The sequence below is a fragment of the Lampris incognitus genome, chromosome 16, assembly GCF_029633865.1.
Source record: "Lampris incognitus isolate fLamInc1 chromosome 16, fLamInc1.hap2, whole genome shotgun sequence".
NCBI classification, from domain to species: Eukaryota; Metazoa; Chordata; class Actinopteri; order Lampriformes; family Lampridae; genus Lampris; species Lampris incognitus.
Window position 1 is genome coordinate 30882882 of NC_079226.1, and position 17213 is coordinate 30900094.

The 17213-nt window shown below is 44.7% G+C and overlaps 1 long non-coding RNA gene across 1 annotated transcript in view; it reads right to left on the reverse strand.

Moving 5' to 3' along the window:
• LOC130126868 (uncharacterized) overlaps nt 1-6595 on the reverse strand; it is a 60299-nt gene extending 53704 nt beyond the window's left edge. The window contains exon 1 of the long non-coding RNA XR_008811748.1: nt 6563-6595. This is a non-coding gene — a long non-coding RNA (uncharacterized LOC130126868). The remainder of the gene's footprint in view (nt 1-6562) is intronic.
• Nucleotides 6596-17213: the final 10618 nt, after the last annotated feature.

A 17213-nucleotide genomic window follows, 5' to 3' on the forward strand; every position in this document is an offset into this window, starting at 1 on the left:
CAGAAGCCTCATACACAGATACTATAATATTCACCAACTTTTCTAAGGCACTTTGATAAGTAGGCGGGGAGATGGGCCCCGATTACCACATTATTATTAGGATTTAGAGAGACATTTAATGCTAGCAATTCAAGTTCTTTTGGCTGAGACACAGAACATAAGACAGAGACAGCAAAAGAGATTTTCACCAAAATGGCAACCCCTCCCCCTCTTGTGGTTCGGTCTACCATAAATGTATTGTAACTGACAAGTGCAATGACATCATCCTTAATTTTATCAGTCAACCAGGTTTCTGGTTCGAGCCCTGGGGTAGTCCCACCTTGGGGGTCGACCCAGGTCGTCCTGTGTAGAGTTTGTATGTTCTCCCCATGCATGCGTGGGTTTCCTCTGGGGACTCCGGTTTCCTCCCACAGTCCAAAGACATGCAGGTCAGGTGAATCGGCCGTACTAAATTGTCCCTAGGTATGAAGGTGTGTGTGTGTGTGTGTGTGTGTGTGTGTGTGTGTGTGTGTGTGTGTACTATGTCGGCCCTGTGCGATAGTCTGGCGGCCTGTCCAGGGTGTCTCCCCGCCTGCCGCCCAATGACTGCTGGGATAGGCTCCAGCATCCCCGCGACCCTGAGAGCAGGATAAGCAGTTTGGAAAATGGATGGATGGAACCAGGTTTCTGTTTAAATTCAAATATCTGGATTGGTTTGTTTGGTGGTGCAGTGGTTAGTGCGGTCACCTCACAGCAAGGTGCTGGGTTCAAGCCCCGGGATAGTCCAACCTCGGGGATCGTTCCGGGTCATCCTCTGTGTGGAGTTTGCATGTTCTCCCCGTGTCTGCATGGGTTTCCTCCGGGTGCTCCGGTTTCCTCCCACAGTCCAAAGACATGTAGGTCAGGTGAATCAGCCATACTAAATTGTCCCTGGGTGTGAATGTGTGTGTGTGTGTGTGTGGGCCCTGTGATGGCCTGGCGGCCTGTCCAGGGTGTCTCCCCCCCTGTCGCCCGGCTCCAGCATCCCCACGACCATGAGAGCAGGATAAGCGGTTCAGATAATGGATGGATTGGTTTGTTGGACCCAGATTCTAATATAGTCCAGCTTTGGTGCTAAGCCTCTCTCATTCATGTGGATTAATCCAAGACCTCTGCGATGTAGGAAGTCAAGAGGAGTATCAACTAAAAGGTGATTAGCAGTCTTGTTTCTCAAACCAGGCCCTTGGTCATTAAATTTGCCATGGGGGGAATTAACTTTGTCGGTATTTTCACCATTTTGATCATGCCACTTGCAAGTGGTGATACCAACACTAGGGATAAAACTGGACTGAAAACAAGATGTAATGACATTGCATGTTAGTGAATTAGTGACAGAGGAGGGTACACGGCTGTTTCTAGAGGACAGGGAAGAGAAGGAAGAAGAGCGAGGGCAGGTGTGTGATGTAAATAGTCACATGGGGCGAACAATAGAGCGTGCTGCAGGTTAGCCTCGTGCGAGCATGCAACTACCTAACTTGTTTGGGTGAAGATGGTCTCGAGTAAACAAGGAGAGGCGATCCCAAAATAAGTTGAAATGGTGTATAAAACCAACGTCGTGAGTACTGCAAACAGACTGGAGCCAGGTATGAAGGCTGAGAATCCTGATAAAACACCTTAATCTACAACCCATTGTGGGAATTGAATGGCAGATGAAAGCCCAATTTCCACTACAGTTGAGCAGGTCAGAGAGGCAGATAAAGTGGGCTCTGGTCAGCTCAGATGGCTCACAGGAGGTCAACGTGGACTATCTCCACCAACCATTCTTAGTGCATACACTATCTCCACCAAACATTATCATATGTTTAGCTCTGACTTCACTCATGCTTCCTTCTATTGTAACACTTTAGGCTCCAAACAGGCTCACCCCGCTTCCTCTTGACCGAGTTGCGACCATAGAGAAAAAGATTTGTCAAGCTGTAATGTACTGTGTGGCCGCCAAGTCTCGCCTTCCTTCTGTGGAAGCATGCTAGTTAATCACCTCTGAATTAAGTGCACACAACCTATTGCCACACACACACACACACACACACACACACACACACACACACACACACACACACACACACACACACACACACACACACACACTGTTGGATTTTGGTCCAGCTCTAGAGTGTTTGTCTGACCCTGCTGTGCTTTACAGACTCTTTACTGGACTTGTGTATTGGGGTTTTGTGTCTCCCTGCCTCTGTGTGTAGTTGTACAGCTGCTAAGCTAACGCACCAGTGGAGGCCACGGCTAATGACTTCATCCAAGCAGGGTGCACCTAAGGGAACAGGCCACCTCAAATGAGCTGCAAAGAATTACGGGAAAGGTTGCACCAGGCCTCAAAGAGACTCCAGAAGCTCGTGAGATTACCTTCACAGCATTGCCAATTAGTGAGGCTCTTACCGATCTTACTTGGATCAAATAGTCTTAAACAGCTCTCTGATTGTTAAACAGATCACGAAGTAAAATTCAGAATTGACTTTCCGTTCCGTTTCTGTTTGCATCTTGTATTTGTTCAGACTCGGATATAAAAATTTGCTGCTCGTCTTGAAATAATTTTCGACCAGCATGGGATTAAATTTCTTCTGTTTGAACCAACAGAAGAAAATGATTCCTAGGAAAGAGTAGCTGCTCCTTCAGCTGGCGTGTTACACGGGTGCATATTCAGTTGTAGCGAGAGATCCTGTTTTATGTCCATTAAAAGCAGCTTGCGTCACAAGTTTTACTACACTGAGTCCAGGTTCCAGGACTATAGAACAAAAAGAAAAGAAAAAAAGCAGAAGGTATTTTAAGATCACAGGAACTGCAATGTGTTTGTGCCGGCTTGAGAGAAGAGGGGTGATTCTTAACACCCCCCCCCAAAAAAGAAAAAATTGGGACTCCATCTCTCTCTCCTTCTCCCATCTCTGCTCTCATCCTTACTCGTTTATTCTTTCAATATTTCTCTCTCTTGCCTGCTATAGCTATCGCTTCTCTCTTTATCGTTCCGTCTTTCATATTTGATCATTTCCTCTCCACCTTGCCCCGTTACTTTCTCTCTCTTTCTCATTTCATATCCCTTAAATGGCACTCCTTTACTCTTTTTCTCTCTCTTTCACTCTCTTAGTCTCCCCATCTTTGTCCCCGGCTGTGCTAACCTGGCTCTCCTCCCTCCATCGCCGTCTCCGCATGTGCCGTTGGTGCCAGTGTGGTCGAGGGAGGAAGAGAGGGGTAGAGAGGCTACATCTGGGAGTTACGAATGTTGAATAATACATGTTCGGCACGGCAGAGCCGACGGAGGCTGACATGGATGGAGGAGAGATTGTTCACATGGATATAGAGTTTTGATAGGGATTAGATCGCCTAACATCTATTGTGGTGAGTTATGAGTTCACAGCTTAGTAATGGGTGAAGAAGAGGAGGGATCTGGTGAATCTATGACCAAATCACATTCACAGGGCAGAAGACAAAGGTGTACTGACACGTGTGCACGTACACATAAAGACATAAGCACACTTGTGTGTGCACAGACAACAGATACGCACACGTGCATTCTCGAAACTACTTGTGCTGATACATAGACACTTTTGCACAAACGTCCCACACATGCACAAACAAACGCATGCACACACACACACACACACACACACACACACACATGTTCGGAGTGTGACTCATCCATTCACCAGGGTGTTTGGTCAAATCTCCCCCCTAGTGTTTGATCCTATTGAGACAACCTGATATATTTGGGCCTTAACTCAGCAAGCTTCACACTTCACAGGCACTGGTCTGCTATGATCTGCAATGGGATCTGACATATAATAGGGAGGTGTGTGTGTGTGTGTGTGTGTGTGTGTGTGTGTGTGTGTGTGTGTGTGTGTGTTCTACCACAGGTTAGCTTCTGACAGACACGAGGGGTCATTCCAGCCCTGTAGCCCAGTGACCTCATCAGTTAGCAGTGTTGGATTATGCATAGTGGCACTCGGGTCTCATCAACTGTCTCTCTATTCAACTGGCAGCAATAGTGAGTCATTATCACACACTTGCAAACACACACACACACAGACAGACAGACACACACACACACACACACACACACAGCAACTTGACTGCAGGGTAGCTGACATTTATAGGCATAGGGAGGAAGTGGAGCCAGCAACAACAACATTAACAACAACAACAACAACAACACAGAAGCAGCCATTGGAACGTCTCATAGAAGAGAATAGATGCAATGTTATATGTGAATAAAAAAATAAAGCCTTTTGAATGCAAATACCAACATAAACAATGATAAATATCACTATTTTCATCTTTTATTCATTCTTTTTACACATTTATTCCTATTTAGCATTGCAAGGAGACTGGACCCTGTTCCAGCAGTCAAGAAGAAACCCTGAACAGGGCACCAATCCATTACAGAAAACCCTTTTCACTCACATTTGCACCTATTTAACTTAGAGGACTGATTCAGTTCTCTTCAACTGGGTGGCAAGGTGGTCCATCTGGCTTGTGGTGAGGGTGAACACTGAAACAAAGCACAAAAACACAACCCAAGTTGTGTGGTAACCCCCCGTGATGCTCTTTCTCTCACGTTCGCACCACCGGTGACATAAATAGGCTATCTATGGCAAATAACATGGCTGCATGCTAAATATTTGATCGGAGAACAGCACAGGTTTCATAATTTATCAACAGGCCTCTACACCGCCCTCACTACTGTAACCCATGGAAATAAATGGAGGCGGGTAAGGATGCAAACTCCTGTCATGACGTTAGAGACCATTGAAGCATTTCAAACCCCCTCGGTCTTCCCCGGAAAATGCCACGTGTCCAGAAAATGTGCACTTGCAGTCTAAAATTCAAGGAAATTGGCTTTATTATTGTTGACAACTTGGTCTACATGACCTATACCACCCATTTTGTGTGGGTGAGGATGAGTCGCTGTTGCCTCCATATGTGGTCATTTTGAGAAATACTGATCATCTCTGTGATTATAAAGCAGTTACCGGCAGCATTACGTGGTGGGCTTGGCATAACCACATAAGAGAATTGACCTACAAAATAGCAGTTAAGGAAATGTGTTCAGTTGACAATGGAGTCATAAAACACAGTGAAAGTACAAGATGTGGTCAGATGGATGGGGACTTACAGCAGATATGGCCCTAGAAAGAATAATCCGACAAGATGTTACTACCTTCATGATAGAATGAAAATTAAATGCAATATGAAAGGGTTTTTCCTTAAATTTGAAATGGTCTATTGTAGGACAATGGCGTGGAACTGACCTTTTATGTCTTCAACTTTAGCTATGAAAGGCCAATGATGAAAATCACCTGCACTGTCAAATGTCCTTTTCTAGCTGAAATGTTATTTCGTTTGTTTTACCCTTTTTATAGGATAGGAGCCTTATCTCTAACTGTGACGTTTGTATATATAGACTGTAAAAGCATTTACATTGGTAAACACTTACATGGAGTTTTGAACCCCTACATCTCACTGTGGGCTGACAAGGACTATAAAAATTGGCAGAAGTTAAACATATATAATAAAGACCTCTGACATTTCCTGGGACCTATGGTGCTGGACAGTGCTAATTTATAACTTACTACTGGCACTGTTCCCAGCAGTTTTAAGACAGCTGTGGTCAAACCTCTACTGAAGAAACCGCACCTCGATCTAGGTTCTCTTAATAACTAACAACCAGCCTCTAACTTTCCATTCTTTCGTTAAGTACTAGAGAAGTCATGCATCAACAACTTTCGACCCATATAGAAGAAAACCATCTATATGAACCTTTTCAATCGGCTTTCAGGGCCTGTCACTCCACTGAAACTGCTCTGACCGGAATGGTGAATGATCTTCTACTAGCTATGGACCCTGATTCCACTTCTGTGCTTCTACTCCTAGACCTCAGTGCTGCCCTTCACACCATTGATGACACAATAAAGTATAATTGTCAAGTTCGTAATATGTGCAGCTTCCCACCTGAAAAGGATTGATGCATCTACCCTAAGGTTTTTTAACTGGATTCCACTCAATGACCAAAAAGCTTTTCCTTTTTTCCTCCTTTTATTTTGTCAGGTTCAGCAGTTTGATTTGATCCATCATTCATTTGCCATTAGCCAAAAGTCATAAGTCATAAGCCATAAGGTGAAAAACCTTCGAAAAAAAACAGAAAAGAAAAAAAAATGTAAAAATATGCTATAGCAAATAAATGTAAATAGACAACAGAAAAGGCGTTTGTAATTCTTGCAAGAAAACAAACATTAAGTATCTGTGCCTTATTTCACAATGCAAGTAAAGCCAATACCCACTGCTTTTTTATCATCTCCATTCTCCGTACGTCTACACTTGACAAAAAGCATCAGATTTGCAGCCAATATACTTAGATTTCAGAAAAGCAGACGAAGAAACTTACGCCTATGAACATTAAATAGTTGAACTATCGAACCACACGTAAATGAGCTGCCGACCTCTGTGGCATAAAACTAACGCGGACCCGAGCTGGTTTGGCAGCGGCAGTAATCTTCGCCAGGGAAACAGTCTCTCAAATTATTAAAGTTCAACATCTTACCGGCTGCCTCTCCGGATTTCGTAGATGTATCTGCTCTGCACAGTTTTACTACAGATTACAATCCTGGTCGGGAACTCTTTTCAGCGTTTTCTTCGAGCACGGTCGTCGCCCCCTCCTTTTTTATTTTATTTTATTTTATTATTATTTTTAAGAGCTGCACTTGTTTACTTCCGGGCCAGTGTCCCCCGTGACGCTGTGCGGCGCTTCTTATGCTCCGGGGAGTACGTGGGCAGATTGGTTCCGTCCGGTTTGTTTTCTCGGTATTCTGTTTGTTTGTATGGTTTGACTTGACGGTAATTGTCTCTGGTTTAGCGCTCTCCTGGCCTAAGTCCTACTTATCTGAAAGAACACAGTGTGTCTGCTACAATAATATTATATCAAAATTATCTGACGTTAAATATGGCATAGCTCAGTGCTCAGTTCTTGGCTGTCTACTTTTCTCTCTTTATATGGCACCTCTTGGCCAAATTATACGCAGTATTGGAATAAATTTCCATTGATATGCTGATGATACTCAGCTGTATGTGCCTGTCGACCTTATTCGCAAACCCCGGAAGTAGCTGCCCGCGGCCATATCGCTGACAATTCACTGATCAGAGCAGCCACGGCTAGCGTGCTAGCTAGCTGCTCACAGTATGGCTTCAAGATGCGAACAGAAAAATAAGTTTGATTGGAGGTGTGGATCCATACAAAATTGACTTAATTGCCATGAATGACGATCAGTCATTATTACCAGCTATAACGTATCCGTACATTTATAACTATCTTGTGCATACAGTATCAGCATACACGTCTCAGGAGTTGAAGGCTTTCAAATCGCTTGAGTCGTATAACTATTTCATCGGTGGCAAGGTCAGTGATATTCTTACTTTTGTGCCACCACCAACATCATTATCATCAAACATCGTTGTGACGGCAAAGGTATGTAACCTAATGTGTTTGATACGATCTGATGCTTGATTGCATGCTAACTAGCCCAACGTTTGCTAGCTAACTTGAGTAAATCGTTGTTTTAGCTCTGTGACACCTGAAAGCAGGCACCGATGCAGTCAGTACACTCTTGAACTGGACAGATGTAGCTACCTACAGGAGTTGGGCAAAACAACACAACCCTTAAAATGTAAAGCTATCTAAACAATATAGAGCATGCCAAATACAATTTTTGTTGGGACTGTTGACTGTTGAATCAGCTGTCAGATATGCCATTAATGATTATTTGACGACTATGCCAAATATGGCACAAGGAGACCCTGACCAACATAGTGAATGACAATACATACCTGTATTTGCTCAAACACAAATAAAGAGACAGATAAACCACCATAACTCAACAAACGAACCATCAGGATCTCTAGGAGCTGCTTCCTCCAGGCAGCTAACAGTAGCTACACTTGGCATACTGTATTGTATATCATGCCTCTAGGTTTTGAAATCTTGACTGCAAACAATCGGTGTTCTTGTCTTTACACAGGTGAAACACAGTCAGAAGTTAAGTGCCCCACCTCTGCACCCATGGGTCATTGCCCAGAAGGATGGCATTATCCTGGCTGCACACTGCATATGCATGGCAGGATTAGGGGAGACCTGCAGCCACGTTGGAGCGGTACTTTTTGCTATCCAGGCAGCTGTCTTGCTCCGTGAGTCCCAAACTGTGACAGAAAAACCTGCATATTGGTTACTTCTGAGCAGGCAACCACAGCAAAAGTACCTTGAAGTGGAGCATATTGACTTTCACTCAAAAGTAACGATCAAACAGAGGCTAGACATAACATTGTCAGAAGGGAAGCCAACACAATACAAGGAAAAACATAAGCGACCTGATGTATCAGAGCCAACAGATGCTGAGATTGCTGCTTTTCTTGGTGAGCTGAATGCTACAGGTGATAAACTGGTCTTGTTCTCTGTCATGCCAGACTATGCTGAGCAATATGCTCCAATGTCCAACACCAATACATGCCAGCCCCTGAGTGAGCTATTTGATGAACAGTGCATTTCTATGACAAGCGAAGAGTTACTCCTGCATTGTAGTACTATTGCAGCTGACATTACTCAAAGGCAAGCTGACATAATAGAACAGCAAACACGAGAACAGTCTAAAAGCAAAGCATGGTATAGATTTAGGGCTGGAAGAGTTACAGCCTCACGCATGAAAGCTGTTTGTTGCACACCACCTGAGAATCCATCAACAAGTCTCATCAGAAACATCTGTTACCCTCTAAGCACAAGGTTTACAGCTAAAGCAACTGCTTGGCGATGTGATCATGAACTACAAGCACTAAGTTGTTATCGTCAGCAAATGGTTTCACACACCAACTTCAGATGTGAAACCAGTGGTTTTGTAATAAATCCAGAGCTGCCCCACATGGGGCACCATCTGGTGATGGTGTAGTGGAGGTAAAATGTCCATTTTGTGCACATGATAGCATAAGTCTCAAAGAATGTGTTGATGGCAGATTCTGTTTGGAGGAATCTAATGGCAAATTATAGCTCAAACATTCACATACCTACCATTATCAAGTCCAGACACAGCTGCTTGTATGCAATCCATAGTTTTCAGTCACGTGACAGTGGCGGGCAAAACAAAGTTCCAGCGTGGCGGCCAATAGTGGAAACTCCGTAGAGCAGCAGCACAGACCTGTTAATTTTCCAGCTATTCCAAGCAATGCCTATTTTGATCACCTTACGAAAGAAGAAAAACAAAGATATATTAACAAACTACAAGTTTTGGGCACCTGTGATCCATATACAGCACCCGCCACAGTATTTCAGTCTCTAAAAACAGCGAAGCCCCAGCCAGAGCTCCAATTTGGCAATGTTTACATATATGTTGTGGAGAATCCCTCTCCTTACACTGCCACCAGGATGAAAGCTTACAAAAGTACAGACAGTTGTATATCTTTTTGTTCTGGATGGGTCAATAATGCTACCGTTTGGGAAGTGTTTTGCCCGCCAGGTGAGCGTTCCAATATGAATGTGATGTCACGTGAAATCTATGGATAAGGAGTTTGCAGATTTTATTGTATGGTCAGAAAATTATCTACACATCAAGAGGACAGAACCAGGTATGGAACTGTGGGAACTAATGAAGGCAAAATCTAGAGCTCTTTTTTTCCAGAGCCATTCTCCCAGAGTTTGTGGGAAAACTTTTCTCAAGGCCATGTCCATCATCAATGCCTACTGAAACAGCTGACGTGACCAAAGTGGATACCTCTGAAAGCAGAAAAATGCCAGTCCCATCAGACATTGTCTGCACGTGCAAGCAAGCATACAGAGTGAGTGACCATGTGGTGCTTTGTCAGTGAGGACTGCCTTCATAGATGGTTTCATCTTTCATGTATGAATATGAAACGAATGCCTAATAAGGGGAGCAAATGGCACTGTCTGGTGTGTAGATCCAAAGTGTGATAGTGTAGTACCGACTTGTACTTGAAGAAATACAGATGAAATAGACTATTCTAGTCTAATTTACATTTTCAGATGAAATGGACTCGAGAGGGGAACAAATGGCATTGTGAATGTAAACAGAAAATAGGATGACACAGGAAACGAGAATTTCAAAGTAATAGGGTTTAATAAAGTGATATGAAATGGAAATAATAAAATGCTCATAGTACTCTTAATGTTGTCATGCTATACTTTAAGGATGGGACAAAATGAAATTCATTATCACAATGCCTGAAATTTACCTTGAATGTAGAGTATATTGAAAATAAACACATTTTTCCCATTCCATTTTTTTCCACCTTTTTTTTTTCTATTCTATATTCCTATCTGTTGTGATTAAGGTCCATGTTAAGGTCACACTACACATGCGGTATCAACCCCTGCTTTACAACCCTACTTTTAGTCAGAAGGTACAACAGAAGTGCACATGTTGGTTAGGCAGCAACACACTAGTTATCGATAGCTGCAGTCTCAGATCCTGACGTCACCAAGTAGGAGATTGGTATCTTCTCTGACAGTATCACATATTTCTTACGCACCGCCCCAGTCACTCTGTCTACATGTATGCGGACATGTGCAATTTTGCGGGTGGCCTGTAGGTATGATGGCTTGCCTAAAAGAAAATACTCTGTTAGAAACGGGGGAGGGGGGTAACTTAAACCACTCTACTGGCACAGTTCACTGTCAACTTAATGTAAAGGTAGGGTAACAGTATTGGCTTTAGACAATCAACTGACCTGACAAACACCTCTTGACTTAACATTGATGTCTACCTGTGGTAAAATGCTGAGAACAGACTGCTGTGAGGTGTAGGCTGGAAGTTTCGCCTATTCATCCTAGCTAGCCACAAGTCTCTTCTGCGCTGGCTCAGCTCCTCAGCATCTTTCCCTTCACGTCCGCGGACAGTCGGGATCGTATAAAAACCAATGCCGGGGTTTTTATTGCTGCTGTTAGAACAGCCGTGTATAACACAGGACACCATCGCTGGTGTGCAATAACGTTGTGGCCTACCTAAAACTAACGCCGGTAGCTAGCTAGCATCTCTAGCGCAGTTGTCGCCTAGGCTAACACTTGTCGTTGACGGCTGCAGTGTCTATGGTCGTAGCTACGTCAACAATATGGCTGCGGCGAACCGTGATGACGTCATCGAACGCGCACCCTATAAGAGCTGATGATCATACTCAAATTACAAATTTGGAGGCCTGCTTGGCTGCTCTGAAAAGTTCGATGTCACTAATTTCCTGCTTTTAAATTCAGATAAAACTGAGATGCTGGATGCCGGTCATTGGCCCTGCTAGCCCTGCTAGATACAGACACCAATTTGATCAAGTAACGATAACAATTGACAACTCTGTGATTTCACAAAGTGTGACAACCAAAAATCTTGGTGTTACATTTGATCCCAGCCTTTCCTTTGTTAAACACATTAAAGAAATCACCAAGACTGCCTTTTTTTTTCCACTTATGTAACATAACTACAATTTGGGCTTTCCTGCCCATGGCCGACACACAGAGACTCTCGCATGTTACATGCGTTTGTTTCATCCAGACTTGATTTCTGTAATGTTCTGTTTTCAGGTCTGCCAACATGCTAGTAGCTACTAAAAGTCTAGATGGTTCAGAATGCTGCAGCTCAAATCCTAACTCCAACTAGAAAATTTGACCATATTACACCAATTCTTGCCTCGCGTCATTGGCTTCCTATCCATGTTAGGTCAGACTTCAAGGTGCTTCTGCTGACTTATATAAAATCCTAAATGAGCTTGCCCCATCTTACCTGTCTGATCTCCTTAAACCGTACATTCCACCTCAAGCTCTCCGCTCCCAAAATACAAGGCTCTTGTGTGTACCCAAAGTTAAAAAACAAGTCAGCCAGTGGCAGGGCCTTTCCCTATCGGGCCCCGTTCTTTTGGAATAACCTGCTTGCTGCCGTCAGACAACCAGAGTCTGTTGAGTCCTTTAAATCCAAACTTAAAACTCATCTTTAACCTACAATTAGCTCCGTTTAAATTGAGTACTTCACAACCTGTACAGCATGGCCAGTCAGTTTCTGTCTCAGTGAATTCACCAAGCACTGTTCTGTTGATGATATTATAGAGTATAGATTATTGACTATTGCAAACTGCCCTCTTCTCTAACGTCTTTTCTCTCTCTCCAAATAATGACTCCTCCTTCTCGTCTCCGGTGTATGGGAATGGTGTGATGTGAGTTTCCCCTGTGTGCACGTGTAGTCTTTCCTCCTCCCAGGTCTCCATGGTGATGGTGGTCGCCACCTGGACACTGACTGGCATCCTCCTCATCACATTTTTTATATATCTTATAAATCCATAAAATTTTCTGTCCTGTTTCAGAGTTATATCCTTCTCTCACTCCGATGTGCGACTGAAGTTTTCTTTTTTCTTGTTTCTTCTCTCATGTATATGAATGGTGTGATGTGAGTCCACCCTGAGTGCATGTGTAGTCTGCCCTCCTGCCAGGTCTACATGGTGATGGTGGTCGCGTGGCTCAGGTCCTGGGCTGCTCCGGTGGCATCTGGACACTGCTTGGCATCCTCCTCATCATATTCTTCATATGTCTTATAATTCCATTATAATTGTGCTATCCTCTGTCAGTGTTGTATTCTGGAAATTGTGTACACACAACATCCATTGCACATCTGTCCGTAGTGAGAGAGAGATCCCTCCTCTGTTGCTCTCCCGGAAGTTTCTTCCTATTCTTTTCTTCCCCTGTTAAAGGTTTTTTTTTTTTTTTTTTTTTAGGGAGATGCTCCTTATCGATCTTTGGGCAGAAAGTTGTGTTGCTGTAAAGCCCACTGAGGCAAATTTGTAATTTGTGATGATGGGCTATACAAATAAATTGGACTTGGCTTGACTTTACTATATTTCTACTGGACTCTCAAAAGTATGGGTACATCAACATTACACAATAATTATGTGTTGAGTTTTGATGCATCACTTACAGTTACATACATGAAAATCAATTTCAGATGACTTGTCAAGTCAAGTAAAGTTTATTTGTATAGCCCAAATTCACAAAATAGTCCCGAAGGGCTTTGCAATCAGTACAATGTACAATATACAACATCAAAAATATACGACAATATACAACAATGCACAGCAATATACATCAATATACTACAATATATGACAACATACAACAATATACATAAATATACAACAATATACAACAGTATACAACATACGACACCCTCCATCCTCGGACCCTAAACCCAAATGAGGACAAACTCCACAAGAAAAACCGTACCAGGAATAGAAATATGGTAGAAACCTCAGGAAGAGCAACAGAGGAGGGATCCCTCTTCCAGGACAGACAGGCATGCAATAGGTGTCAAATACACAAAATACACAAAAAATAACAGCATTATAGATTACACACAGAGCAAGGTACTGTAGGCTGCTAATCCATAAACCGTAGCTAATGTAAATGTGCCGGGTAATAAACGTGTGAAGGGAGTGAAACGTAGTGAATCTGCGACCATCCAGGACAACGACAGGAAGCCCGCAGATGCAGCCAAGAGCCCGCGCCACTTACACAGGAAGTTCATGCCAAGACTTTGCTTTAGAGGCGAACTGGTGAGACGAAACTTCATCTCTGACCTCTCATGTCCCCCAGAGGACTGACATGACCGGTCCTCTGCTCATCAGTCCTCTGCTAGGGTCGGAGGAGGCAACGTCCCGGCCGCTCAGCTTATTTGTGTGTGTGTGTGTGTGTGTGTGTGTGTGTGTGTGTGTGTGTGTGTGTGTGTGTGTGTGTGTGTGTGTATGCGTGCGCGCACGCGCGCGTAGTCGCGCATGTGCGGGGTTGGGTCACATTTGGCGCTACGGTAGGACGTTTCCACAAGGCCGTAGGACAAATCGTCTGAACACGGGACTGCCGGGCCATCCGGGACGGTGCTGGGTAAATAAAACCCAGTTTCGGTGGTCTCGTTGTGTGCGACAGGCTCCTGAATGATTTAGGGCTTCTTTTCTTTTTTCTTTCTTTCTTTTTTTTCCCCCCCATCACCGGCCCCCTCCAACCTGCTCCGCCCGCTCTCCCGGTGACGTGCGCGCAGCCGATGCAGGCGAGAGATGTTGCTGGCTGGCCGACTGACTGCAGCATCCGACATGGGCATCCTTTAATCCGCACGGGTCACAGTGAGTGTTTTTTTTCTCCCCCCTCTCTTCCTCTCAGCTTTCCGTTTGTACCCCCCTCCCCTCCCCCCTCCCGGTTACTCCTCCTCCGGTCTTTTGCTGTGTTGTTTTAGCGATAGCGCATAGCGCGAAGGTTAACGTTTGCCCTCGCAAAGGTGATGTCCTGTTGGCACGGGTAAGAAGGGAAACAGTGGAAACGCGCCCTTCTTGAATGCTACTTAGGCTGTAGCTCGCCTCACCTGCTCGCTGTGTGTGTGTGTGTGTGTGTGTGTGTGTGTGTGTGTGTGTGTGTGTGTGTGTGTGTGTGAGAGGGAGAGGGAGAGAGAGAGAGAGAGAGAGAGAGAGAGAGAGAGAGAGAGAGAGAGAGAGAGAGAGAGAGGGAGAGGGAGAGGGAGAGGGGGGGGGTGTCGCTTCTCCCACCGGACTAAAGCTTCAGTCTACCGGAGGGTGGAGAGGCGAGAGTAAGAGAGAGAGGGGGGAGATGCGGCTGGGACCCAACTCAGACACGGTAAGGAGGGTGGGACGTTTAAATCATTCCCAAAGTGCTACTGTTGATAACCCCGGGGCAGAAATCCATCCGACTATTGGCGTAGAGATGAATGCAGTGTGTGGCTATGGCTGTGTGTATCAAGACAGGAGCATAGGGCGATCTGTAGCCGTGCTGGTGCTCATGCAGGGAGAGCTGAGGGGAGAAGAGCAGAGAGGAGGAGAGAGGTTTGCGGATGCTGTGCTCTGTGGAGTTGCCATATGCTGTGGCGTCCGGGCTACTCTAGAGGGGCATGTGGCTTGTCTGGCTGTTTAACAAATTTGGCGATGGCTTTCTCTGTGTCTGACACCAAGAAAGAGCCTGATCCATCTCATATCTGATCCATCTCATATCTGATCAATCTCATATACAGGCACATTCTGCACTGTAGCATGAAGTGACTGAAAGCATAAAATACGGATTTCTATCATTCAGATCTGGGATTTTACCCATTTCCTTTTCTTTCTTTCTATCTATCTATCTATCTATCTATCTATCTATCTATCTATCTATCTATCTATCTATCTATCTATCTATCTATCCATCCGTCTGTCTGTCTGTCTGTCTGTGTATCTATCTATCTATCTATCTATCTATCTATCTATCTATCTATCTATCTATCTATCTATCTATCTATCTATCTGTCTGTCTATCTATCTATCTACTGCTGGCTCTCTCTTTGTCTCGCTTTCTTTTTTTCAGTCATGCAGCTTTTACAGCTGCACGCAAACAGTGAGGATATAAACTATAAGTCCAAGGGAGGGAGAGAAGGGTCAGTGTGTGTGTGTGTGTGTGTGTGTGTGTGTGTGTGTGTGTGTGTGTGTGTGTGTGCTCGCGCGCGCGCGTGCGTGCGTGTGTGTGACTCGGACGGCGAGAACACTCCGACGCTGAAAGCCTCGAGCTTTGGAAATGGGCTAATCCCTAATGACATGGCCAGATCTCTCTCTCTCTCAGTCTCTCTCTCTCACTCTCACTCTCACTCTCTCTCTCAGTCCCTCTTCTCTCTCGCCCTCTATCTCCGTTTGCCCCCTTGATCTGTCATAAGGTCTTGCGTCTTTATTCCATCTAATTAATTCTCCTTCCGCTTCCCTTGTGCGTGTTTGCGATAGGGCGCTGACCGTGGTGCTGAAAACCAGCGCCAAACGCATCTCTTGCTAAGTCTCTCCATGTTCACAGTTGGGTCAAAACTCAACAGGTCCACGTTGTAATCCACACCACGCTGCCGAGATATAATTAGTTAGTAGTGACTTTGATACATTTTGAAAATCATCTTTACAATGATTTGTGTACAAAGCGGGAAAGTTTGTCCCAAAATGAGATATCCTCTATTGGAACAAGACATCGATAGGGAAATACCGGGGATTGGTTTATTTACCGGAAGATGAGAAGAGCATTTCAAAAACAACGCTTTCAGCTTTACCCAGCCCGTTAAAAGGGGCGCCACAAACTCTGGCCCACATCCAGTTCTCCCATTAGCAAATTGCAAATACCAAACCAACAGAATGTGACCAAACAATTGGGAGGTTTTTTTGCATGAGTCATTTGAAATACCACCCTATACTTGTGTGCATTAGTGAAGTACTGAGGGAAAACTGAACTACCCGGATGTTAGGATTGCTTAGATGGTTTAAAACATAAACCTGCACATGTGTTTGCAGTGTGTTTGGTTTGCAAGACTCCTGAAGACAGCATTCATAGAAAGACGGACTCGGTCATGTCTTCTCAGTATGCCCAAAACTGTCAAATGCACGAGTTAGACACACAAGGAGCAGCCGATGTTGATTGGACTCCATAAATGATAACCCGCCCACTTCAAATGATTGACATGACGTTCAAGCAGCACGCGTACAAGTGATGGTGAATGAAGAAGGAACATTAGGAAGGAAAACCACTTCGGGAATTGAGAATAGCTTCTTTTCTTTATTTTTTGGATTTCCCCCCTTTTTCTCCCCAATTGTATCCGGCCAATTACCCCACTCTTCCGAACCGCCCCAGTCGCTGCTCCACCCCCCTCTGCCGATCCGGGGAGGGCTGCAGACTACCACATGCCTCCTCCGATACATGTGGAGTCGCCAGCAGCTTCTTTTCACCTGACAGTGAGGAGTTTCGCCAGGGGGACGTAGCGCGTGGAAGGATCACGCTATTCCCCCCATTCCCTCCTCCCCCCTGAACAGGTGCCCCTACCAACCAGAGGAGGCGCTAGTGCAGGGACCAGGACACATACCCACATCCGGCTTCCCACCCTCAGACACGGCCAATTATGTCTGTAGAGACGCCCAACCAAGCCGGAGGTAACACGGGGATTTGAACTGGCGATCCCCGTGCTGGTAGGCAACAGAACCGCTACGTTACGAGAATATCTTCTTAGAACACAAACACACATGCATTTCCACTTAGCAGCATGTTAGGAGCAGATCTCCAGTGTCACGTTGGGCCCCGACAGTGATGCAGCATGTGAGAAAAGCAGTGACGTCATGATAACGACACAACACGTTCATGGTTGTCATGACTTGGATGCAACATACACTCC